This window comes from Macaca mulatta, chromosome 12 (assembly GCF_049350105.2).
Source record: "Macaca mulatta isolate MMU2019108-1 chromosome 12, T2T-MMU8v2.0, whole genome shotgun sequence".
In the NCBI taxonomy this organism is placed as follows: Eukaryota; Metazoa; Chordata; class Mammalia; order Primates; family Cercopithecidae; genus Macaca; species Macaca mulatta.
The window spans coordinates 25785367-25812913 of record NC_133417.1 but is presented as its reverse complement, the minus strand read 5'-3'; the positions used below and the strand labels follow the sequence as shown (position 1 = coordinate 25812913).

General features: G+C 43.5%; 1 protein-coding gene across 4 annotated transcripts in view; it reads right to left on the bottom strand.

The window, feature by feature from the left end:
* MGAT5 (alpha-1,6-mannosylglycoprotein 6-beta-N-acetylglucosaminyltransferase) overlaps positions 1-27547 on the bottom strand; it is a 336921-nt gene that overhangs the window by 252009 nt on the left and 57365 nt on the right. Inside the window, exon 1 of one of the 4 annotated variants that reach the window (XM_077956880.1) lies at positions 20917-21000. The exons of the other annotated variants lie outside the window; for them this stretch is intronic. The gene's annotated coding sequence lies outside the window, so the exon portion shown is untranslated. Of the gene's footprint in view, positions 1-20916; positions 21001-27547 lie in introns of those variants that run through there. 4 annotated transcript variants of the gene reach the window in all.

The window sequence follows — 27547 nt, the reverse complement described above, 5'->3', positions numbered from 1 at the left end:
TGCAGTTCTATGTATGATCATCCTTGCCTTCCCTGAAGCCTCACCTGCAACATTTCAGTTATCATCCTAGCCTACCAAAAGCAACCACTCGGCCGGGCGCGGTGGCTCAAGCCTGTAATCCCAGCACTTTGGGAGGCCGAGACGGGTGGATCACGAGGTCAGGAGATCGAGACCATCCTGGCTAACACGGTGAAACCCCGTCTCTACTAAAAAATACAAAAAAAAAAAAAAAAAAACTAGCCGGGCGAGATGGCGGGCGCCTGTAGTCCCAGCTACTCGGGAGGATGAGGCAGGAGAATGGCGTAAACCCCGGAGGCGGAGCTTGCAGTGAGCTGAGATCCGGCCACTGCACTCCAGCCCGGGCGACACAGCAAGACTCCGTCTCAAAAAAAAAAAAAAAAAAAAAAAAAAAAGCAACCACTCACCACCCTTTCTTCCTGCCTTTGTCTTTTCAGAACACTTTGGAAGACCTGAAGCAGTCTTTTTTTTTTTTTTTTTTGAGACGGAGTCTCGCTCTGCTGCCCAGGCTGGAGTGCAGTGGTCGGATCTCAGCTCATTGCAAGCTCCGCCTCCCGGGTTTAGGCCATTCTCCTGCCTCAGCCTCCCGAGTAGCTGCGACTACAGGCACCCACCACCTCGCCCGGCTTGTTGGTTTTTTTTTGTATTTTTTAGTAGAGAGGGGGTTTCACCGTGTTAGCCAGGATGATCTCGATCTCCTGACCTCGTGATCCACCCGTCTCGGCCTCCCAAAGTGCTGGGATTACAGGCTTGAGCCACCGCACCTGGCCACCTGAAGCAGTCTTAATTGTTTGTCAATGGAGTGTGACTCTCTTCCAGTAAACTACACTGAGGGCAGGGCTTTCCCCATAGTATCCCCAGAGAGACACCTGTTCACAAGCTGACAGACTGGTTTCACAGTTGAAGAGCAGTATCAAGTTATCTTAAAAAGATACAGTGTTAGTCAATCTCCTTGGTTTTAAGGAGTAGTGGTTTCCTGGGTTCCTACAGGAAAGAGACCAAAATCTCCTTCCTGGGGTTATGCCCTTCATTCTCACTCCCTCTCCCAGCATCTGTTTCTTTTTATGTGCCCAATTATCCCCTCTACCAACTGGCCAGTCCTCTTACCTTCCATGACATCTTGTTTCTGCTCCATCATAGTTCTGGCTAGCCAAGGCCCTCACTTAACCACGGGACATCATACCACTTGCTAACTACCAAGTTTTCTTTTGAGTCTCTCAATTCAATTTGAGACTTAATCTCATTAGCCAAGGAAGAAAGGGGCACAGTATAGAACAGGGGACTTAGACAGAAATCAGAATTTCTCATACTGAGATTAAGAAATCCAACAGCAGTAAGGCCCAGTGCATCTCCATTCAATAGATGAATACGTGACTGCACCATCCTCCCAAAGGGTGGGAGAGCTGTCTAACCCCACAGATGGTGGGAATCACCAGGATGCATGAAATGAGCACTAGCATGAATAAGAATGAAGATTGGGAGGGAAAAGAATCTCCATATATGCAGCATGGTTAATTAAAAAAAAATTACACGGTGATTAGACAAATCTGATCCTTTTATAAGTACCTGTATAAAGAGTCACTGTTAAATGGAATGCTTTCTCTTGGCCCATGTATGATAACTCCAGCTTGTGCCAGGTAGTCAGTACTCAGAGGGAATTACTCCCACCAGATCAAATCCCCACAACATACCTGCAAAGCAGCTACCATCACATTTTTCAGGTGAAGAAATGAATGTCCAGAGAGGTGTGAGGCCAACTTAAACAAGTGCCCAAAGGCCCACAAAACTTTTAGGGGCCCATGAGAATTTTACTTCTTTTAAAGTCAGAAGGAAAAAATGAATACAATTCACCCTGGACACAGTCATAAAAATAGAATTTTTTTATTTTAAATGGAGGAAGGGGTCTACTAAACCCAGTCTTGGGCCCCAAGAGTCACAACATGGCTCTGGTGGAGTGACTCGTCCAAGGTCACAAGCAGCAAAGAGTTGTGTATGGAATCCAGTTCAGTCCCTGTCCTCTCTTCCATTCAGCCTCTGCACACCCTCATGCCTTAGAAAACCCAGGGAGCGCTAGGATTTCAGAATGTCCCATCACCTGAGCTTTCGGGAAGAAAACAACATGTAAAAATCAAAGGCACTAGAAATCTTCCTTACAAGCCTCACCAAAAATATTAGTCAACCTGTGACTGATCCTTAACTTACATGAAAAAGCAAGTGTTCTTGACAAACATTACAATCAGCAAGCCCTGGGTGTTCCCTATCCCTAGAATATCCCTCTGATAGTGCTCAAGATTAAAGACAGTTTCAAATAGTGTTACCCAAGGCTTATCCTTGGACCCACTAACTGCACTGGGATAACCTGGGATGTTCGTTAAAAATGCAGATTCCAGAGCCCTACCTCACACTTGCTGAATCTCAGCGATGGAGCTCAAATCTGCATTATAAATGAGCACCCAAGGGTTTCTGACCTTTTGTGCACAACAAGACCCACTGGTCAGGAACACCTATGGGGTTAAACTACTTTTTGCATAGTTCTGACACATTTAAAATTGTCCCAGAATACAACTACCATGTATAATGAGCAAACAACATACTTTCTGTCCTGAACTTTACAAGTTATTAACCATAAAAAAGTTGTATTATCGATGATAAAGCCACTCCTTTAATGTGAGTCACCAAATCAATCCTGTATTTGGAGATGTTACATTTATAGGTGATTTTACCAATAGGTGCAAGGATGTGGCTACTTCATTTTTGTCTTAGGACAGGTGGGCCCATGCATTTACATGATGAAATGCCTGTTTGACTAAGGATGACTTTCCTTTTTTTTTCTTCTTTTACATTGCAGTTAGGAAATTGCATTGATTTTTTGGGGGGAGAATTGTGTTTGTTGTTGGGTTACGTTATCTGTGACTTGCATTCTGCATGGTAAAGATAGCATTACAAAATAGTTGTTAAAAAGGAGACAGTTGGCCCCATAGGATTAAAGAATGTCTTTTAAAAGATCCTGGCTAAAACATGCTCTTAAGACATTGTTTATCTCACAAGTCCCTAAGGACATTCCTACCCCACCCATCCCCACAAAGTGAGCTGGGCCTGTAGAGGCTGGCAGCCAGAGGCTGATGCCTAGGGCAACACTTTTGAATGGTATACCCAGGGCCAGTGTCTGTTCAGCCTACTAAAACAAAACACCTTAGACTGGGCAATTTATGAACAACAGAAATTTACTGCTCACAGCTCTGGAGGCTGGAACATCCAAGATCAAGGCGCCAGCAAATTTGGCATCTGGTAAGGGCCTCCTCTCTGATAGATGGCACTTCTAGCTGTGTACTCAAATGGCAGAAGGAGCAAACAAACTCCCTCCAGCTTCTTTCATAAGGGCATGAACCCCATTCACAAGGGCTCCTCCCTCTGATTTAATCACCTCCTGAAAGGCCCCACACCTCTTAATACTATCACATTGGGGATTAGATTTCAACATATGAATTTTGGAGGGACACAAACATTCAGACCATAGCAGTCAGCAACAAGACAGAAGCTGAACAAGAAAATGAAGTTTTGAACAGTGGCTGCTGGGTCAGGTGGTAGAGCATGGAAGAAGAGAGGATGTCATAGATAGATGTGAGGTACTGATAAGTCCCAATTTCCTGGGGTGGGTGGTTTCGAGGGTATTCAATAATAATGTAATGAAAATAGTTGCCTCTATTCATTAGTATCAACCAGCCAATTATCAGAGAAGGGAAAATAATTTAGTGACCATAACAAGCCCTGGCATCTTTGTAGCAAACTACGTATTAGCAAGGAGCCTTTCAAGCCTCAGTGCTAATCAGCAGCTTTTGGAGGGATAGTCACTCCTCTCATTAAAAAAAAAAAAAAAGGCAGCACTTGGCCCAGAGAGCTGGTCTTCTGAGCAGCATGTCAGAGCTGATAAAGATGCTGGCGCCTGGCAGCCACCAAGGCCACCCTGGACAAGCATTCTGCCTTCTCATTAGCATTGTGCCACTGTTACCTCACTTGACAATAACAACTGCTGTGGAGATCTGACAAGCACAGGTCACCCTGAAAGCGAAAGCAGAAAAGGATCTGACGACAAATCATAAAAATTGTTTTACCCTGTCTGGGGCCATCACAGGTTGACCCAGTGCTGTGGAAGATGCTGACTTATTTTCTGAGGCTGCTGAAGGGGCATCTGACTACTCACTCCCCATACCCCCATCATCCCATCTTTCCTCCCATCTGCTGGTTCCCTAATGTGAAACAGTATGAAAAGAAAAAGCCTTTTTAAATACAAAAGATAGAGAAAAATAATTTATTATGGCCAAAGCATAAGAGGATTACAATATCCCCATCCCCATACTCCAGTCCACCAGCTCAAACACGACCAAAAGATAGTTCTTCCTGCTCCTACAAACCCCTGGACCTATTTTTGCCTTATTTAACACTCGACTATAGCTATTGGTTCACAGCCCAACCTGTCTCAACTAAACCAAAGAGGCCCTCCAGAGGGCAACGACCACAGCCTCTCCAGGTTATATTTTTAGGAAACAGCCCCCGGAGTAAGATCAAGCACAGAGAGCACCCTTAATAAAGGTATTTGAATGAGTAAACACAAGACAAGCAGGGAGTAGTGGCACACACCTGTAGTCCCAGCTCCTCAGGAGGCGGAGGCAGGAAGATGGCTTGAGCCCAGGAGTTCAAGGCTGCAGTGAGTTATGATCGTGCCACATAGCAATCAGTAGACAAAGCAAGACCAAGCAATCCTCCTGCCTCAGTCTTCTGAATAGCTGGGACTACAGGTGCATACCACAACACTGGGTTAATTTCTTTTTGTAAAGACGGAGTGTCACCATGTTGCCCAGGGTGGTCTTGAACACCTGGCCTCAAGCAATCCGCCCATCTTGGCCTCCCAAGATGCTAGGATCACAGACGTGAGCCACCATGCCCAGCAAATCCTGTTTATTCTGTTTACCAGAACATAGGCTCCACAGAAGCAGAGAACTCATCTGTTTTGCTCACTCCATACTTCGTGATTAAAACAGAGTTAAGGGCACACTAAGTGTTCAACTATTCCTTGAATGAGTGAGTAAATGGAGAAAAGCTACTGCTAATAGAGGTTATATAGAAAGACACTCAGTCTACACCAAATAAGGTTTTTCTGATTACATTTAGGGAGTGAAAGACAAAGAGAGGCTCAACAGAGAAAAGAAGAGACCTGTAACACCATTAATTGGTAACAACTGCCATCATCCAGGAAGAACAGCTGTGCCCCTGTGAAAGCAGCATCACTGCAGACATGAGAGAAATTTCCAGAAGAATCCACAAAGGAAGGAAGATGTCAGGGGACTTGCAGACATCCCTGTCTGAAGTATTCAGGCTAGAGGCTATATTCCCTTGGCAGAAAATCTGTTTAAACCCCTCAAGCGTGACCACTATGGTGTCCTTACCAAGGTCAGTCAGTCAGATATTTCTGGAATACTTGCCAAAAGTTGTGATTTCTCAGCCTTGGTGGCAGGGGGGTAGGGAGGCAGGGACATCAGCTAAAACAGTCCTCATTGCCAAATAAAAGACTTACTATCTGCACGTAATTAATTCCTCATTTCGACATGACATCCTTTACTTGAGACAGAGAGAAAAAAATCCTCAGGTATTTACCAAAATTGTACCTCTAATTAATGATTTTAAGACTATCTGCGGGTCTTATTTTTTCACTGGACCACTGAAGCCTCTTGCAGGCAAGAAGGATGTTCATTCCTGCCATTTGCACAACCTCCACATACAGAGCACCAATCAGTATCTGCTTCCCTCTAACTCCAACAGAACTCATGAGCAACAATGGATAGCCATATGCAGGCGGAGCATTTCCCAAGCAAAACACTTTTGGGTAAGCTTCCCACAATTGAGGGTTCAAATAATAAAGGAAACAAAGAAAAAGCAAAGGATTCTAAACAACTAGGAGAATGAACCCACAAAATGAGTATTTGAGTCATCCAAAAGTTAGAGAAAAAAATCATGGAATACTGACAGAGAGCTGTTGGACCAGCCAATAGAATGGCAAAAATCACTGTTTTCTAAGCAGAGATTTAATGCTTCATCCTCACAGAACAAACAGTGGAAGGAGGTTCAGGCTACTGTTTTTGGGGGCGGGGGGAAGGAGCAGGCAAGCAAAATACAGTCGCAGGCAGCAGCCAGTCCTAAAATTCCAGCCTCCATCAGAGAACTGAGAGTCCACAGGTGACACAAAGACAACAGCTTTCAGGCCACAGCTGGTCCCAAAGCTTGCACTCTCTGCCCAGACTCCCTCTGAGACTTCAGCCCCATCCTGGGAGGCTGTCTTCTGGGATATATGTACATGCTTCTGAGTCACATCAAGGAACAGGAAAACACACTGCCATCTTACGAGAGGAGTAGGAGAGGCAAAGATGTGCAATTAAGAATTCTTACTCCAAGAATGTAGTCAAATTATGTACATGAGATTTCCCCAAGAAATAACAGCCTAACAGATGAAGTCCAGAATGGAGTTTAATGTTTACTTTCAAATCTATCATCAACTCTGGAAAATATGGAAGTATTTAGTTTTTCTGAAATAGAAATGCAGCATTTCCTGGTGTGCTAATTTTTACCTTCTGTTAGCCAAAATGTTTTAAGACAACTTAATATGCCTCAAGAATACATTTCAAGGGAGCTATGGAACAACACACAAATACCATTCATTCAAAAAATAAACTTCGGCCTCTTTCATACTTGCTGAGTGTCAGAAACAACTCAATACCTAACATTTGCAAGTTAGGCTGTAATATAAACCCCTCAAAGGAAGGGAAACATGATGCAGTCACCAAAAGTTATAAGTAGTAAGATGAAGAATGCAGAACAGTGGCTCCCAAAGTGGGCTCATGATCAGACCTACCTGGAGAAGGTATTTGCTTAAAAGTCCACTCCTGGGTACCTCCCTGAGAACCTGCACTACTTGATCCACTACAATATGTCATAGGAACCCATTAGTCTTCTCCAGGTCGTTTTGACCACTTGGCAGGTTTGGAGGCAGCTGCCATAAGGAACATGGCCGAAGTGGGTTGACTACGTTCCCCTACACTAAGGGAATTCCAGCTCCATGAGCTGCTCTATAGTGGAATGCCCAAAAGATCTTAACTCAGCCACCTTGGATGGAGACCAAATGGGCCAAAACCGTAAGCCCCACACACCCAGCTATGCTCAAGGGTAAAAGGTATCTCCCAGCCAACTTCCTGGGCCTTGCTTGGTAGTTCTGAAGCTGCTTGGTAGTCTGAAGAACACTGGGTCAGAATGCTGGTGATCTTCAGAGCTACACAGAGCTTGACAGCAAGGAGAGTGCACCTTCCACAGCGCACATGGGTTGCCTATGATGGCAAAGTTCAGGGAGGGCAACTGAAGGCTGGCAAACAGGCTCACTGAGCTAGCAGAGGCAGACACAGTTAATAAAATCAATTTCATTTTTCAATATGAAGAACCAGAAGAACAAGGATTGTTGCTACCCTTCTTGGCTATACAGGCTTAAAAACCCATTTCCAGTTACCAATAGCTTCTGGTACAGATGACAAGGCCCAAATGGGATATGTTGGATCCTTACTGTTCCCCCAAAGCTAGTCTCCTTTTCTTCCATAGGAGCAGGAATTTTGCAGAGTATCTCACCACACAAAGTATAATTATCTCTTGCAACTGAGTGGCAAGGTGATTATATTTTGCCAAGTGGAATAGGAGTAGAAAAAAATCTACCCAACCTGTGGGTTATCATTCCTCCTTGCCCTTCCTCCCACCCCTTTTTTCTCCTTTATTTCAGGCCATACAAAGGAGAGCAACAGTGGGGGTGGCAGGGCAACCAGAAGGAAGGAGCCCGGCCCCCTAAAACTTCAACAGGACAGAAATGCCATTCTAGCTGACTTTAATGTAAAAGGAAACTAAACTCTCTTGTTTAAATCAGTACTGTTTGAGGTTTCTGTTAGAGCAGCTGAACATGTACCTTAATACAAGGATTTCCCATACTACATGGAATATGACAAGAACCACTGATCAAGAAGCAAATCCTTCATACTTTCCTTTTCCTCCTTGGCCTAACAAGATGGCTGACATCATCATCTCTGACTCCAAAGGATAGCAAGTTATACCAGGAGGCTCAAGAAATCTCTCTTTAATCTCAAATCCCAAATTCTAAGTGCTAGATCAACCTGAAAATACAAGCTTTGCTCTTCTGGTCACTCAATGTCTCAACCGACCTTTTGAATTGAATTTTCTACCAGCCTCTCTCACATAAATTACTCAATTTCTGGAACAGGTCTAGCATCACCTTGTAATGCTAATGCTGTTTCCCCTGCCTAGAAGGCCCTTCCTGACCTAGAAAATTCCGCAACATCACGGTCAGGCTCAAACATAAAAATGTTCCAACTCCTAAGGGCTTGGAAGACTTTGAAATATTGATTGAAGTATATTGGGGCATACATACCTGCTAACCCACCAATCTGCAGAGTTCCTAAAGGCAGTAGTTTTTCGTCTTTGTATGGCTGACCACCCCCCATACCATCTGCCACATACATCCCAGTACCTGGCGCAGTAAAAATTCAAAAAATATTTGATGAACTAATTAAGAAATCATTGAACTGTGTTCAGGTTATCTTTAGAGTATTTTTTAAAGTAGCTGAAAATTCAAAGGCAGAGGCTACAACTTTAGGAAATCCCCTTGTAAATCAAACACACATATTCCTGTTACACTAGTACAATTTAGCCAATTAAAATATGAGATAGGAGACACAGCCTTTAAACCAGGGGCAGCCAATGCTTTGGCTTCACAAAAAGGCCACACTAGAAGAATTGTCTTGGGCCACACATAAAATACACTAACAGTAATGATACCTGATGAGCTAAAAAGAAATTCAATGTTTTAATAAACTTTACGAATCTGTGTTGGGGCTGCATTCAAAGCCGTCGCGGGCTGGACAAGCTTGCTTTAAACTATAAAGATGGAGCTTCAGATCCATGTCACTTACAAGCATCAACTATCATTAGGAATTGAACCTTATGGGAAAACAATTTTGCACTTAACAGCAAAACAATTTGCTAGTTCATTAACAAATCTGGGCTGTCATATTTTAAAATGATCATTTTGCTTTGAAAATGAATCCTACATTAAATAGAAAACAAAACATGTATTTTAAAGAGTGTTTTTAAAAGCTCCCTTGGATCCATAGTTTTTTTTTAAGCCTTAAGATCTGAAAATAAAAGGTTATATACCACACATTCACACCCTCCATACGGGTACTTGAGTACCAGAAGCAACGGCCTAAAATCGTTTCGAAGCAAAGAGAAAAATATACTTTCAAACACCAACAATAGGTGAATTCCCAAGCACAAGCACATCTAAACCAATTAATTCTATGCTCCACAAAAATGTCCACTTCTGCTAACTTGTTTACGTCTTAGCATAGGAACTAAATGTCTAACTAATGGTTAAGAAACAATAGAGGCAATGAGCAAATTCAACTTCCAAAGAGCACCATGTCCAAAGTGCTACAGAGGAGCCTCCGGGGAACTACACCTTGAATAATATGTTGGGGGAAAAGTTGTTTTCAGTTTCATGAGGATCATGCTGACTTTTTACCCTGGAATTTTTGGAATGGGGTTTTCTAGACCATTTGTTCTAGACACTTCAGATACATTAAGTGACTTCTTGCTGGAGATCACAAGTCAGTTATAGGCACAGCAAAGCCTATACCCCCCTGGTCTTCCAGTACCTTCTCCAGCACAGCATACAGAATAAAGTCCATTTCTTAATATAACTGTCACAAATAAAATCCACTACAGAAAATGAGATTACCCAGCCATTAAGAAGTTTTTCCCAAGTTCTTCCTAAAACACACGCTCACGCACACCAGACAAACACAGAAAAGATTACAGACGTTAAAACGGCTCTAGGTGAACTTTACCATGAGATTCACTTAATGCAGCAGGTACTGGGAATTTAAAAATGAGTAAGGCCAAAAGACACTCATTCCACAAGTAGCTTAGTGAAGCAAACGGAAACCTATGTACATAAATTATAAAACCACATGCTGCAGCCAATATGGGAGATAAGAACAGGGCATTATGGGATATTTCAGACTCCAGAATTTAAAGCTTTAGATCTTCGTCATTTCTAGGGTAATTCTAGGAAATTATACTCTAACTTAAGCAGATAAAAATGTAAGAATTGTTAAACATAATGCCTAGACTAAAACTGAAAGGCGATTTCAGAACTTTTGAAAAGATAAATCCCTCTCTGAAAACAGAAAATTCACACTTGAACCTTTTTTTCTGAGTTAAAAATGTAAAGGGGTATTAAATTTGTGTATGACTAATAAGGTTTGAAGTCTAACATGTACCTGCTAATTCAGATTCAAGTCACCCTCTTAGGTGGGTGAGAAATGAGCCATTGGTTTAGGAACCTGAAGGAATCCAAACTGTTCACAGGAATATTCCAAAGGCTGTTTCAGTCCTGGAGGTTAACAGCCTCCACTATGCATTATGTGGATGCCAACTGTGTTCTGGGGTTATTTGAGATCAGAGGCCATAAAAATAAAATAGATACGTGACTTTCACAGTCAGTCACAAATAAAACGCTGCTGGACCTTTTAAGTCTGAACAATCCGCTCAGACTACAGAGAAAAGACTAGATATTAGTAAAAGAGCACCCAACTTCAACTGCATTATCAGTTTCCGGAAATGATGTTCTCACAGCAACATGAACCACCTGAACCACAAAATACCAAAGAATATCAAGAAGGGGGGCCAGGTGCGGTGGCTCAAACCTGTAATCCCAGCACTTTGGGAGGCCGAGACGGGCAGATCACGAGGTCAGGAGATCAAGACCATCCTGGCTAACCTGGTGAAACCTCGTCTCTACTAAAAAATACAAAAAACTAGCTGGGCGAGGTGGCGGGCGCCTGTAGTCCCAGCTACTCGGGAGGCTGAGGCAGGAGAATGGCGTGAACCCGGGAGGCGGAGCTTGCAGTGAGCTGAGATCCAGCCACTGCACTCCAGGCTGGGCGACAGAGCGAGACTCCATCTCAAAAAAAAAAAAAAAAAAAAGAAGGGGGCAAATGCTCACAGAAGATATTCCACCAGGGCCTCAAACAAAGTGAGGGCAGATGTGGAGAACACTCCTGTCTCTCCAAAGTCCTGGTGAAGGGGGCAAGATTTCACAATCTGCTTCAATGCCAGAAGCAAGACAGTACTCTCTATATCTACCCTGAAGCATCTAGACCTTCTGGGGGAGGGAGAGAATGCATGCTAGCAGGACCAAAACTCAAGGACTCTAAACACCCCCATCATCTGTTTCCTAGAGTGTCAACAAAAGGTTAGATTGATTCAAACATTTATGATTACTGAAAAGCACACAGACATATCTCATCTTCAAGACACTGACGAATAAGTGGACTTAGAGGTAATATTCCACCCTCTGCCCCCTTGTAACTGTCCAAGGTTGTAGCAAGAATAAAGGATCAAGAATGCACGTGGAAAACTGTAACAGCAGTAGTATTAAAGTCATAAGGACCATTTTTTCTACCCCCATCCCCACAAACTAATATATAAACATCCTGCACCACCTAATGCAGAAGTTGAAGTGTATTTTAAAGCCATCATTGCAGACAGCTCCGAGAAAAAATTTACTCCGTGCTCCCAAGTTGGCACAACATAGTTATGTAGGGATACAGATCTATAACAATACTAGCAATAAAACTAATTCAATTCACTCATAGGAAATTATTCCAGAAAGTATCACCTCTTTCTCCTTCCTAAAATAGAAAGATGGAGAGAAAAAGAAACAAATGCAAATTGCCACTGGCAGAGTTTTGTACTGAAAGTGCACGGAATGATTCAAGAGCAACTCAAGGTTTTCGGCAAATGCCTGTTCATTAACTCAGTAGGAGGTGCAGTACCATCTGGCACCAGTGTCCAGCGGAAGATACATCGCTCAGGGTCAATTCTGAGCAGCAGGCAAGTTTATTTTTACTCATTTTAAGATTTTTATGCACAAAAGTACAAGGACATAAATGTCTTGAGTTAGGTGTGCCAGGAAGACTTAACAGGCCTGGAAAATGTGATCCAAAAATGGGATCTAGCAGAAGCCAACTTCAATCACGATTGATTAAAACACCCTCCCAGCAAACCCCAGAGGGCCTTGGCTAGAAACTTGTCAAAAAAAAAAAAAAAACCACAAAGATTTGGGGTACGTAAGAGAAGGAAGAAGGAAGATTGCCCTGTATCCTCTGATGTCAAAAAAAACTCAGAGGGGCTCACTCGCATTCAGGCTGGGACTCCCAAGAGGGCTGGGAAGGAGGGCTTGGGGGGCATGTCCACCACCGCCTGGGCACAAGGGCAGCTGCTGTGTGAAGAGCCAGCTATCCACTGGGTGCTGGGACCCCTATAAACAGGCCCACTTTGCCAGGTTCTCCCTCTGGGGATCGTTCTCTTTTAACCTCATGTAACAGCTGGATGCGGTACATGCGTACAATCCCAGATATTCAGGAGGCTGAGGTGGGAGGACTGCTTGAGTCCAGGAGTTCAAGACCAGCCTGCGCAACACAGGGAGACCCCATCTCTACAAAATAAAGTAGCTGGGCATGTTGGCACGTCCCTGTAGTCTCAGCTACTTGGGAGGTTGAGGTAGGAGAATTGCTTGAATCTGGGAATTCAAGGCTGCAGTGAGTTACGATGGCATCACTGTACTCTAGCCTGGGTAACATAGTGAGACCTTGTCTCATAACAAACAAACAAAAAAAACCCCATAAAAATAAAAATAAAGTAACCTCACATAGCCAATCAGAATATCACTTTTCCAAGTGAAATTACTTTTTTTTCCCTAGTAGATCAAAATACTTGCAATCACAAAGAATTTATTAAATACTGGAAAACCACAAGGAAAAATTTTTTTAAACATCAGTCATCATTCCACTCCCTACAGATGGTAAAATTTTAGTATGTTTCATATATATTCCCATATATGGTATATCATCCATACACATATCACAAAAATACACATATTTATGCTTGCTTTCTTACAGCCTTTTATATCACAACAGATTTTAGACACTTTCCCATAATATTTTACCAGAATTTAAAAGCTAAGTACTAGTTGCATGTTTTACTTAAATAATCCCACAGTACTAGGCATTTAATTTGTTCAATTTTTCTATTTTAAAAAGCAATAAAAATAAAAATAAAATTAAAAAAGTAATGCAATAGTCTTTCACTCCTACATTTGTACATCATACCTCTGCATATTTCCTTAGAGCAAAGGAATTATCTGATACGATAATACGAGGATTTTTAGACTTGTGAAGCAGTGATATCCCGCGTTTCTTTCAGTAAAATTGTACTGATTTATATCCCCGCTAGCAAGATATAAGGATGCCTACATACCTGTTTCATTCCAATTTGTGCTGCTATGACAGAACACCTGAGACAAGAACAGGGATTTATTTCTTGCAGGTATGGAGGCTGCGAAAGCCCAAGTTCAAGGGGCCTGCATTTGAGGAAGGTATTCTTGCCAAGTCACCCCACCAGGCAAGGCAAGAGCACACTCATGAGAGGAGGAAGAGGAAAGGAGGAGGCCAAACCCACCCTTTCATCAGGAACCCGCTCGCACGAGCAGGAGGAAGGCGCGAACCCACCCATCAGGAACCCACTCATGCGAGGAAGGCGCGAACCCACCCTTCCATCAGGAACCCGCTGGCGCGAGGAGGACGGCATGAGCGAACCCACAGGAGGAGGAGGAGGAGGAGGAGGAGGAGGAGGAGGAGGAGGAGGAGGAGGCGGCCGGGAATTCACCCTTCCCTCAGGAACCCGCTCGCGAGGAGGAGAAAGAGGGCGTGAACCCACCCTTCCATCTGGAACCCGCTGGCGCGAGCAGGAAAAACAAGAAGGAGGAGGATGCGAACCCACCCTTCCATCTGGAACCAGTGGCGGGGGGTAGGGGGAAGGAGGAGGAGGAGGAGGGCGCAAACCCACCTTTTCATCAGGAACGCCTCCCACGATAACCCTCGCGCTCCCGCGATAACCCTCGCGCTCCCGCGATAACCCTCGCGCTCCCGCGATAACCCTCGCGCTCCCGCGATAACCCTCGCGCTCCCGCGATAACCCTCCTGAATGGATGAATGAGGTTGAGTCTGCATGACTTAATCACCTCTTAAAGTTCTCACCTGTAAACAGTACTGCACTGGGATGTTTCTAACACATGAACTTTGGAGGACACATTCAAACCATGACAATACTCCATGCTCTCAAAGTTTGTCGTGTACATTTTATTGTCACTTTAAAACCTAACATTCCAATTAGGTACGACCAACTATTACTAATAAAAATCACAATCAAAACGGGAGCTGAGGTGGGAGGATCACCTGAGCCTGGGGAGGTTGAGGCTGTAGTGTTCCATGGATCATGCCACTGCACTCCAGCCTGGGCAAAGAGATCTTGTCTCAAAAAAAAAAAAAACAAAAACAAAGGAGAGGAGATTTGAAAGTAAAGGGCCTCCTTTGAGCTTTGTAACTAGTTAGGGTGATCCAGCCACTTGGGCTCCAATCAAATCCTCATCAAGTCCTTTGGAGTAATGCTAATCTACAGAGTTTTTGTTGTTGTGGGGTTGGGTGGTGGGGAAGGGAGCTGGGACTACAAACTCTTCAGATAAAATGAAGAAAACTCCCGGGAACATTCAATCTTTCATTGCAGGGACCAACATGTACTGTGAAATTCATGAAAGTGAGAAGTCTGCAGTAGCAAGAGAAAAACAGCAAATCAAAGAAATTAACTACAGAAACCACACTTGCTACAAAAATCAAACATGGGAAAATCAGGTGAGTGTTCACTAATAACTGAGATAGCAGGGAAGACCACAAAAAAGATCTTACCACAAGCCTGCTCATCACCAGACTGCGAGTCTTCAGTGGCCAAGAACTTCAGATGCATAAAGCAGAAAGACACCCTGCCCATCCACAAGCCAGCAGCCCATGTCCATCCAAAGTTGGGGTGCATTTATTCAGAAGTGTCTATCTCAAAGTCAGCAAGATAGCTTATAACAAGCAACTCAGTGGATTCCCAAAAAGTGTCATGAAGAAGTTTGAAAACCACATTCTCCAAAGACTCAAATTCAGAAAAGCAGTATTTGTGGTATATTTAGTAAAAGATCACCATAAAATTCCAGAAGACAACTTAATTGCCATTAGACTAAATAAAGTTACTCTAAAAAAAAAAAAAGAAAGAAAGAAGCAAGGCATGGTGGCTCACACCAGTAATCCCAGCACTTTGGGAGGCCAAGGTGGGCAGATCATGAGGTCAGGAGATGGAGACCATCCTGGCCAACATGGTGAAAACCCGTTTCTAGTAAAAATACAAAAATTAGCTAGGCATGGTGGCAGGCACCTGTAGTCCCAGCTACTTGGGAGGCTGAAGCAGGAGAATCACTTGAACCCAGGAGGTGGAGGTTGCAGGGAGCCAAGATTGTGCCATTGCACTCCAGCCTGGCAACAGAGCGAGACTCTGTCTCCAAAAAAAACAAAAAAACAAAAAAACAGAGCCATGAGGTTAGTCATATGTTATTGTATAACCAGAAGCCCAACCTGACATTGGATTAGAGCAGCAGCACCAACATGAGAAAAGAGTTGGGCCCACTTCTCCCAAGTAGCCCTTCCCAGGCCACCATCTTGTATTTTGCTATCTCACATATAATCTCCCTATTGTACAGTAAAGAATCTGACTGGCCTTTGCCCCTGGTTGGGAAGAGGGAGGGTTCTAAATCCTTGGACTACCTGCATAGTGGGAGTGTCTTTATTTTTGATAAACCCCTTGGGTCACACCTGAGTTTACACTAAGATGAGATGACTCAGGCTGGAGTCTGGCCACCAGAAAAATCAACCATGCAATTAGAGGATCAGGGTTCTAAGCCAGCCCAATCCAGAGAAGGAGAAAGGAAGGGACTGGAAATTAAATCACTGGCCACATGGTTGTGCTCAATCAATCCTGCCTATGTAATGAAACCCCAATAGATACTCTGGACACCAGGCTCACTGGAGCTTTTTGATTGGGAAACACATCGATGTGCCAGGCAAGTGACACACCCTAGTTCCAAGGGACAAGACACAGGAGCTCTGCATTCGGGACCCTCCCAGACATCACCCTATGTGTCTCTTCATTTGACTGGCCTTAACTTATACCTTGTATAATAAAACCATAGTTGAAAATATAGTGCTTTCCTGAGTTCTGAGATTCATTCTAGTAAATTATCAAACCTGAGAAGGCCATGGGAACCCCTTGGATTATAACCAGTCAGTCACAAAGGTAAATGATCTGGAAATCCCACTTACAGTGGGCATCTGAGGTGGAAACAGTATGTTGGGAACCATACCCTTTAACTGATGGGGTCTGCACTAACTCTGGGGGGTTACGATAGAATTGTATTGTAGTATACTAGGAGGCGTCAGAACACACCCCCACCACCTCCTTTTTCCAGTCAATTCAAGTGCTACACACCAGTTCAACACTCAGGTCCAAATAACACAATTTTTATCTGCCAATATTTATGCCAACTGTTAATGATCAACAATCTTCTTCCATTTAGTAACAGCTAAAATGTTTTAAGTACGTGCTACCCCAGACATGGTTCTAAGACCTTCCATGTGTATTAGCTCAATCATCACAGCAACCTCATACAATAGGTACCGTATCATTCCCACTTTACAGATGAGAGCACTGAGGCACAGAGTGGTTAAGGGACTTGTGCAAGGCCACATGGCAGAGGTGCCAGGATTCAAAGAAAAAGCTCCACCATCCCTAGAGGCTGTCCCTTAGCCACAAGTCTACAGGAAAAGTTGTACCTTGTGGCTGCCTACCCTTGAGGGCCCTTGGACAGCCACTACTCTCCATCCTCACTCGCTCCCATTCTCCATCCTTAGAATGTGCTCATGCCGACTTCCTAAGGGAAGAGTATGTGCTTTTTGATGGCAAAATTATCCAGCTTTGACTGCAGCTCAGGAAAACTAATTTTGAGAACACAGCAACGAGGGAGGTTAACTGTTTCCCTGAAAGTCTTTTCCAACAAAAACACAAATTAACAGGTAGATGGTACTGGATGTGAATAAAAGTGACAAATTTCACTGCAATAAATGAAGAAGTTCAAAGTTTTTCCTCTTTAGCACCATCCCCTTCGCCACAGGCGGAATCTCTCCACGGCTGACACAAACCTTGTCTCCCTTATTTTCCCCTATGACTTAAAGTGTTCAATACTTCCTCACTTTTATTAAATTGATAATACAGTTTGAAGTTTTCAGTGTGTTTAGTGTAGCAATTAAAACCTCAGGCAGTCACGGTGGAGATTTTTCAAATAAAAATTATATAAGGAGATCAGTGGGTGGCCTTTCAATTTCATTCACTTATCCGATCAATATTTTGAACATCTGCTGCATGCAGAGCAACATTCTAGACACTCGGGACATAGCAACAAAGCTGACAAAGTCCCTGCCTGCCCTCATGACACTTACATGCCAGCAGGAGAGACAAAGAGGAAATGAGCAAAGATACATGTGTGTGCATGTACATGCACATGTGTATATAACTTCAAGAAATGGTAAGAGTTCAAAGAAACAGAGCAAGTAAAGATCTGGGGGAAGGAAAAGACAACGTGTGCGGCTGGAGTGAAATAAATCATAGGAAAGGTAGCAGGAAGTAAAGTCAGAGAGGGGCCAATTCATTCTGAATGGATGCATCCAACCCCTTATCACTATCTCCGTCCCCTCGCCTGAGTCCACGTCACTATCACTTCTACTGGAAGATTGTCATACTTTCCTAGCTGATCTCTCTGCTTCTATTCTTGCCCCTTACAGACAATTCTCCATGCAAGTGGAATGATCCTTGTAAAAACAAATCCAATCAATTCAGGACATCCTCCTTCTCAAAATCCTTCACACACACCCATCATAATCTTGATGGAACCCAAGTTCTGAGCCCTGCCCAGCAAGGCTCTCCATGTACTTGCCCTCCACACTCAGCCCCTGGCTCCGTTTACTCCACCTACATGGTCCTCCAGCTAGGTCAAGTTTGTTCCTGCCTCAGGGCCCCTGCAGGTACCCTCTCTTCCTCATGGAACTTTCCTCACCCTGGATACTGCCTTGGCGCTCTGCTCAAACATCACTCCCTCAAGCAGCCTCCTGGACCACCCAAGCTAGAATAGCTCCCCATGCGGCACTATCTCCAGCCCTGCTTGGTTTTTCTTCACAGGCTGAATCTCCACCTGACATCAGATTTACCTGTTTCTTCCTGTCTTTATTCACCACTGTACCTCCAGTGCCTAGAACAATTCTGAGTACAGAGTTGGACCTCAATCAATGCATGTCACATGAAGGAATAAGCGATTTTGATGATGCCATCACTGACTGGGTTATACAGAGTAAAGGCATGATCCACAATCCTGGGCATCCATGCTATCCACACTAGCTGACAGGGACAAGACACACCTGGTTCATGTCCTGTCACCCGCCAAGCCCAGAAGGCAACGTCATCCATCATTCTCAGCCAACTGCTTCAATTAACATGCTCCAATTCTGACCCTAAGAAGACATGGACTCCCTACAAAATCATTTGACAACCCAACATGTATGTAAAAAGGCCAAAAAGTGCTCCTTGATTAATTTCTCTGAATCTGGCGTAAGTGACACTGACATCTCAAATCCTCTCTGCCAGTAAATGGGTGGGCAGAAATTTCAAGTAAAAAAAAAAAAAAAAAAAAAAAAATCCAGGGCTCTTTTTTCCTCGACTATCCCCTGTGGCTGCTCAGTCTTTACACACCTCCTCTCTGCCCATTAGACTGGGCAAAATCTCCCATCACTAGGACAGCACAGTGTGTTCCATCCAGAGTAACTCTTACTACACAGAAGGCCCACATATTCCAGGCTAAAATAATAACTGGGCTTTAACGGGACCCTTCCATGTTGACCTGATCTTTCCTATTTGGGGAGACAGGCAGGATTGAGGAATCTGTCTTCTGACAATTTGGGATCAGTCTTCTCTCTTGCTTTCTTTCCTTCGGGTTGCAAACAGTGAGTCATGCTATCAGAGCCCGGAGCCCCACACAGGTGCCTCTATTCATAATCTATGAGTCCTCATCCTCATGAGGACAGCAGAGCCCAAACCTCACAGGCTCTCAGCAGAACACCAGGCGATCCTGCAACATGGATTCTCTTCTTCTGAAGCAGGAGCTATCGGACTGGGGGAAACAGAACCATGCTGTGGACAGCAGCCTCTGCATCTCCAAAGAACGCAGAAAATATTCCATCTCTTCACTTCCCTACGAGATCTGGATTCTTCCTTGGTTACTCATTTTGCCACCCATTGGTACTCACTGGCAGATAAGCAATTGCGCAAAAATTGAGCAGGTTAGGGAAAGATGGTCTTCAAATTGAGAAAGCTCTGTTCTGTTGTTTAATTTCTTTTTTTGGGAACTGAAAAAAATATCACTATGATATGATTTTAGGGGCCTAGTACCTGAATCAGTTAAGCACTCATATCAAAATTACGCAGAAATGAGACAAGATATGCAACACACAGGGCCCTTGTTGGCTGCACAGTAATCACGTAAAGATGGCAATTAGTTCCTTTAAAGGATGATAATTAACATTGCCTTTACATAACCCACTTTTAAGTTTCTTTTTTACTGATGTTTTCCTGCATCGGCAATAAGCAAAGTAATCAGCATCAAGGTCACGCATTTTCTCTGAGACACAAACACTTTCATAAACACCTTCATATACACAAAGCCATTCCCATTTCGAAAACAAGAGTGGTAAAGATAGGGGATTGAAAGGCATAGTTCTCATCCTTCAGCATTCTGGAATTTCCTCGAATACCACAGGGCTGCAGGATGAGGTTCTGCCCATAAGGACTCAAGACTTAATATAAATGACTACAATTTACCCAATATGTAGTATTTTGTCCCTCACCCACTCCCATCCTTCCCCCAGAGTCCCCAAAGTCTATCATATCATTCTTATGCCTTTGCATCCTCACAGCTTAGTTCCCACTTATAAGTGCGAACATATAATATTTGGTTTTCCATTCCTGAGTTACTTCACTTGGCATATACCGCTGGAGGGACAGGTGCACCAAGATTCTCAGAAACCACCACTAAAAAATTTCTTCATGTAGCCAAAAACCACCTGTTCCGCCAAACTATTGAAATAAAACGAAATAAAATAAATGACTGCAGAGCAAGGAAAAGTCTCCCTTGCCTCTGAAACGTCCCCGCTCTGGCCAGCCTTGCGTGGAAATGCAGACATTTCTGAGCACCTTTGTCAGTCACTGAATGTGACAATGAACAGTCATGCTCTCTGCTCTCAAAATGTAGTAGGGTACAGACACATCAGTAATTATATTTTGTAACTCTCCACTGATATGTCTGTACCTACTACAACAAGTATCTGTTGAGGCTCTACTATGTGCCAGGCACCATTCTGGATCCTGGGTTCACAACAGTGTGCAAATGCAGCAGTGCATGATATGCACACAGTATTGCAAGAACACAAAAGAAACATCTCCCATCTGATCCAAGAGGATGAAGGAAGACTTCTCCGAAAAGGAACGAGTTCTAGCTTCTAGAAGGAGCCTTGAAGGACTAAGAAGACAGTGGGGAAGGCATCCCCAGCAGAGAGAAGAGCACATGCACAGAGCAGAACTAGCACCAGTCACGCTCAAGGGTACCTTTCCCTGCAGGCTGGAACGTAAAGGCAGGCAGGGAGAGGCCAAGGCGAGTCTAGAGAGGCCGGACAGCGTGGGCAGGGGTCTGAAATGTCACAGTAGGACTCAGGACTCTCCTGTCCTCAAAGGCTGACTTTGAAGAGCTGTGAAACTCACAAGCAACATGATCCATTTCCAGTCTCAGATACAATTTCCTCCTGAACTGGTTTTTATTTGCAACCATTGCTTCTCCATCCTGAGAGGCTGGAAAATCCAAACAATAAAGGCAGATTTAGAAAGTGGGTACAAATAAGTTTCAAAAAATAAAGCTAAGATTCTTTGTTTTAATTAGAGAAGATGGCTAGAAACCACTGAAGGGGAGAAGAAAAAAAAGAGAAAGGCTTTCACAGACAAAAAAAAAATTAAGTGAGCTAAAAAAGCAACTTTACAGAGACAAACACCCCTGACTTAGCAATTTTGCTAGAACTGTTCATTTTCGTCTCTGCTGGGAGCAACAGAAACTGCATGGCAAACGTTTTTCATGTCCCGCATGGCCTGCTGCCCACATAACACCTCAATGGAAGCCACATCAAGCTCCAAACTTGGCCGCCTTGCTCAACATAAGCGAGCCAGCCCGTGACAGATCCAAGAAGGAGAATACAAATCCTCACCATGGATGATGGCTGCAGACAGGCTATTTTTTTAAAATAATAGTTTAAAGTGAATTTAACAGTTCCACATTACTAAGGGCCTTCAAACTGAGTGTTCCATTTCCCCATGGCGTGAAGGGCAATTTCAGATCCTCCTGGCCCAAACTTCAACTATTAAACAGCCCCTCCATTCAGTTTCTGTAGACAAGACTACTACTACTCAGAAAATGGTATTCAGAATGTAATACACCGATGTAGTAAGACTGCACTGCAATGCTATTGTTTCCAACTCAAATCCAATGATAAGTTTCTATACAGAGTATCCAGCTTATTGGTCACATCTTAAGCTTATAAGTTACTCTAGCTTCAAATGAACTTGATTGCTTCAGTCCATACACGAACACAATTTCTGTATTATCTTCCTTCCAAATAAAGTTCTAAAGCCCAATGAGTGATGTAATTACATTGTTTTCTTCATTATGAAAGCAACCATATTAAATTTTACTACCTTGAAGAAAAGTATTTCCATTAGTGAGCCCATACCTGGAACAAGGAATTTTTGTGAATCTACCACTGAAAATTGCCCAGTTTAATTGCCATATTTGGGAATATTTCAAATATCAACAGTTAGAATCAAAACCAATAAATTGGTTAAAAATTAATCTTACGGCCAGGTGCAGTGGCTCATGGCTGTAATCCCAGCAATTTGGGAGGCCAAGGCGGGTGGATCATGAGGTCAGGAGGTCGAGACCATCCTGGATAACACGGTGAAACCCTGTCTCTACTAAAAATACAAAAACAAAATTAGCTGAGCATGGTGGTGGGCGCCTGTAGTCCCAGCTACTCAGGAGGCTAAGGCGACAGAATGGCGTGAACCCAGGAGGAGGAGCTTGCAGTGAGCCGAGACTGAGCCACTGCACTCCAGCCTGGGTGACAAAGCGAGATTCTGTCTCAAAATAATAATAATAATCATCATCATCATCTTATAATCTGTACTATATAATTCCATTTACGTAACAAAGAAAAACAGGTGAAACTGATCTGTGTTGTTAGAAGTCAATGCAGTGATTAAGTACACTTGGGATGGGGTGGCGGTGACAGTGACCGGATACGGGAACGCAAGCTTCCAGGGGCTGTGTATGTTTTGTTTCTCCACCTGGGTACTCCTAACAGGTGTGTTTGGTTGTAAATCATGCTGCATACCAATGATGTGTGCACTGTTCTTTGTATAAATGTATCAATCAACACAAAGTCTTAAAATACTGAGGGTGAAGGGCAGAGTTTGGTCTACTCTCACAAAGACTGTCATGGGTCAGAATTTCAATTCTACATAGCATTTAAAACAGCACCATTTTCCTGTGGACAGATGCCACAGATTAACAGAAATAACATATAGTTTTTTGTTTGTTTGTTTGTTTGTTTTTGAGATGGAGTCTCGCTCTGTCGCCCAGGCTGGAGTGCAGTGGCCGGATCTCAGCTCACTGCAAGCTTCGCCCCCCGGGTTTACGCCATTCTCCTGCCTCAGCCTCCCGAGTAGCTGGGACTACAGACGCCCACCACCTCGCCCGGCTAGTTTTTTGTATTTTTTTTGTAGAGACGGGGTTTCACCATGTTAGCCAGGATGGTCTCGATCTCCTGACCTCGTGATCCGCCCGTCTTGGCCTCCCAAAGTGCTGGGATTACAGGCTTGAGCCACCGCGCCCGGCCAGCATATAGTTTTATTGGGCCTGCTTTCATTCTCTCACTCATTTCTCTTAAAGATCTCAACCATCCTGTGTATGGCATATAGCTATCAGAGATGACAACAGGTCAGATCACTATTTGAAATTCCCTCCTCCATACAAAATTATTTCTAACATTAATCATGTAATAATCAATAATCATAACATCCTTTTGAATCATTTACTTTTGAAAAGTATTTAGAAAGAGTATCAATTTTAAAGTTATTTCTGAGACTCAATTTTATATTTCTTCTATAAACTACCAAAGCATACCATATGCACTTAACCAGATGTTATACTCACAGTTCACTTCTTCACCGTTCTACATTTTAGTCACACATAAAATCTCCTAGTGATCACACACAATGAGGGAAGTGAAGAAACTCAAGTTCTGTTTCTTCGCCTTAAACTGTGCTATCATTGCTTATTACAAATCTCTAAACATAAGAGCATATTGTACCATAAGGGCTAGAGATGTGAACTGCACCTAGAGGAAGCTCCGACAATTCTAAACAGGAGTTTACTCAAGGCAAAGTGTGGAGCTGAGTCCATGTGCATGACGACCAACTGTGTAATAGGAAGTTCTCCAAATTAACTTTCATGTGGCATGCAATAATTAAGGTATAAGAAGTGCACTAATCTGAAGTGCATATTTAAATATATATGTGTATATCTATACATATATAATTAGTGACAGTAGCAATTATTTAGAATTTAGACAAACCAAAGACTTTTTAGGAAGTATTTTATCACCAGCTTAGAACTGCCCATGCATTGTGATTGAAAAGAAAGAAAGAAAAAAAAAACAGACTGGCTGAGGTCAGATTGTTTTCAGTCTCTACAGACAATGAGCCCGCTCACAACAGCTGCACCTGGAGAGGACCTTTTCCGTTGCCCCACCCTCAGGACACAAAAGGAACCACACCAACAAAAACCTCCTGACCACACAAGAAAAACAAGTTTAGGCATAAAACTCTTGTGGACACACGTAAGCCCTTCTAGTTTACATGACTGTACAGCAGGGTTTCTCAATCTCAACACTGCTATTTGGGCTGGGTAATTCTTGGCTGTGGGGACTGTCCTGCGCATTGTAGGATGTTTGGCAGCATCCCTGGGCTCTACTCACTGGAAGCTGCCAATAACACTCTCCCAGCCTCCACCAAGATGTGAAAAATGTCCATGGAGAACAAAATTGTCCCTGGTTGAGAGTCACTGTTAGCACAACTTTGGAAGAGCACACAAGAAATCAGGTACGTTGCTTACTTCTGGGGAGGAAGACTTCAAAGTACCTTTTGAATTCTTAACATGTATATCTAGTATTCAAATAAAGACACTTAAATACACAAAGGAAACTAGAGAAAGAAATGAGAACAAATGTTTAGGTGAGACAGGATAGCGCTGAGAAAGTATCCGCAGCCCTTTCAAATTATTGTGTCTTTGTTTTCTTTCAAAAATGTGCCCCTTGAAAAGAAAAACAAATAAACATCTTTTCCAAGAACGTTATTCCACCCTATAAAAGATTTTCTGTAAACATGGAAATGGGCATTTTAAAGAAAAAATTCCTGGCCCCTAAAGAAAATATTCCTGGTCCCCTTCTCGGAATCTTATCTTACACACAGTTCTAACGTTATGTGCTTTCTCCAGTTCAGGTCAAAGCAGAGCGGAAGCGGCAGATGACAACAGTGGTGAGGACAGGAGTGCGGTCCCCACAGAGCCTAGTCCTGAGCCAGCCTTGGTATAGTAACAAGAGCAAGGCATTTGGAGGCACATTCTGCCGCTTTCTAACCATGGGAACCATAACCAAATCATGGCCTTCCAAGACCTCAGTTTTTATTTCTGAAATGAAGGGTAATGCATGCTTCCTAGTGTTGCTGTGTGAACTGATCCTATCAAAGAGGTGGTTGTACTCCAGGATTACAAACATCCTGATTCTCAACCAGTGGTACCGGCTGGCTTTACCAAGAGGAATTTGAGTATCAAAAATAGCCCTCAGGTTGGTTCCAGCAGCAACCACAGCAGATTTGTTACTGGAAAGAGGTCCCAATATAGACCCCAAGAGAGGGTTCTTACATTTCCCACAAGAAAGAATTCAGAGGGAGTCCATAAAGTGAAAACAAGTTCATTAGAGAAGAAACAAAAGAAAGGCTACTCCACAGGTGGCATGGGCTGCTGGACTGAGTACACTTACAGTTATTTCTTGATTATATACTAAACAAGTAGTGAAATATTTTCTGGGAAAGGGGTGGGGAGTTCCTGGAACTGAGGGTTCCTCTCCCTTTTAGACCATATAGGATAACTTCTGGGCGTTGTCATGGCATTTGTAAATTGTCACGGTGCTGCTGAGAGTCTTTTAGCATGCTAATGCATTATTATCAGCCTGTAGTGAGCAGTGAGGATGACCAAAGGTCTCTTTCATCGCCATCTTGGTTTTGGTGGGATTTGGCCGCTTCTTTACCACATCCTGTTTTAGCAGCAAGGTCTATGTGACCTGTATCTTGTGCCAACCTCGTACCTCATCCTGTGAGCTAAGAATGCCTTACCTCCTGGGAATGCAGCCCAGCAGGTCTCATTCTCGTATTTCGCCCCTATTGAAGATGGAGTCAATCTCGTTCGAATGCCTCTGACAGATTCAGAAGTGTAAAAGAGCACGAAGCAGATATGAAGAGCAAGAAAGCAGAACAGGTAAGAATAAAGGATTGGGGATCAGACTGCCTGGGTTCCGATCCTACAGGACGACCCTGGACAACTTCTAGACTTCCACTTGCCTCAGTCTCTTTATAAGCTGAGAATAGGACAGTCAACTTGCAGTGCCCACAGTGGTCTTGTTCTATAAAGTCTCTGCAGGCACTGAATTAGTGAATCCTGAAACATTGCTCCTAGAGAGGATACAGGGTTAGGTACCTGCGAGCCTCTGGTCACAACATTTTCACCAACTGATCAATGCATAGTTGATGCGTGTGTTTGAAGACACCTTATGTTGTTGATTCTTTAACACTGAAATCACAGCCAACCGTACTACAACTTACACCTGCATGAAGCTTATCTAGCAAAGATATTTTCTCCCTAAGATACATCACAGCCTTCTCCAGCCTCCTTGTGCTTAAGAACACTAGACAACCCCTCAGCACTATGCTTGGAGGCCATTTTAAGCAGCAAAATCACTTTTTTAAAAAAAGGCACAACAAAAGGATGAACACAGTACTAACCAGATAGAAGAAGAACACTTATTTGCAATATGAGAGCTGAAGCAAGAAGGCCTTGTTCATCCTCAGCTGGGAACATGGACACAGGCAACTCAAATCTTCCACTGTGCATGTCTGTGAATGACCAGCAAAGCGCAGAGTATTGATTTCAGGGTTACTAGTAAGTATTAATGAGGGGGCAAATTCACCAATACAGAAATCTGAGAATAATGAAGATGGACTATACCTGCCTTCACAGATGGCTTTGATGAGTCAATGAATTAATGCAGATAAAGCACACAGGAAACATTCGGTAAATGTTACTTATTAACAAGGAGTCAAATATGTAAATATCATGCAGTGTAAAGAGCCTGACAGAAACAAGAAGAGAGGACACAGGTGTTAAAGCCACAGAGGAAGGAATGTGGCATGGTGGAAGGGAATCAAGAATTCAAGTTCTTTCCCTAGAGCAATCTCTTACTCCTCTACTTATCTTCCTTTGTACCAACGTTATAATCCCTGTGCCACAGCCATCTGCCTTGTTGCTCTCAAATCCATTCTCTGCATGCTTTGTCCTTTTACAAATATCACAGGAAACTACATTTCCCAAGCTCCCTTCCCACCTGGTTTCTAGTAGTGCTGGTCTGTGCGAGGTACCATCAGAAGCTGGGACGGAAAGGTGTCTGGGTCTCTCTCCCAACTCCATTTGCTGGGTTGGATAACCTTCTCCAGGGAGACAGCTCTCTCCAAATGGCCCTTTCCATCAGCTGCCACCCCCACCACCCTGCCTCCACAGTCCTGGGGGTGGACATCTTCCTGAGGTTACACATCTCTGGGTTGCTGTAACAGTCTGGTAACTCTCTTCTTCCATCACCCAAATGTGCAATTATCTGTATTAGAATCTGTTAGAGGCCGGGCGCGGTGGCTCACGCCTGTAATCCCAGCACTTTGGGAGGCCGAGGCGGGCGGATCACGAGGTCAGGAGATCAAGACCATCCTGGCTAACACGGTGAAACCCCGTCTCTACTAAAATGCAAAAAATTAGCCGGGCGAGGCGGCGGGCGCCTGTAGTCCCAGCTACTCGGGAGGCTGAGGCAGGAGAATGGCGTGAACCCGGGAGGCGGAGCTTGCAGTGAGCCGAGATCGCGCCATTGCACCCCAGCCTGGGCGACTAAGCGAGACTCTGTCTCAAAAAAAAAAAAAAAAAAAAAATCTGTTAGAAATGCCTAGTCCAGTTTTCCTGATTGACACCCTA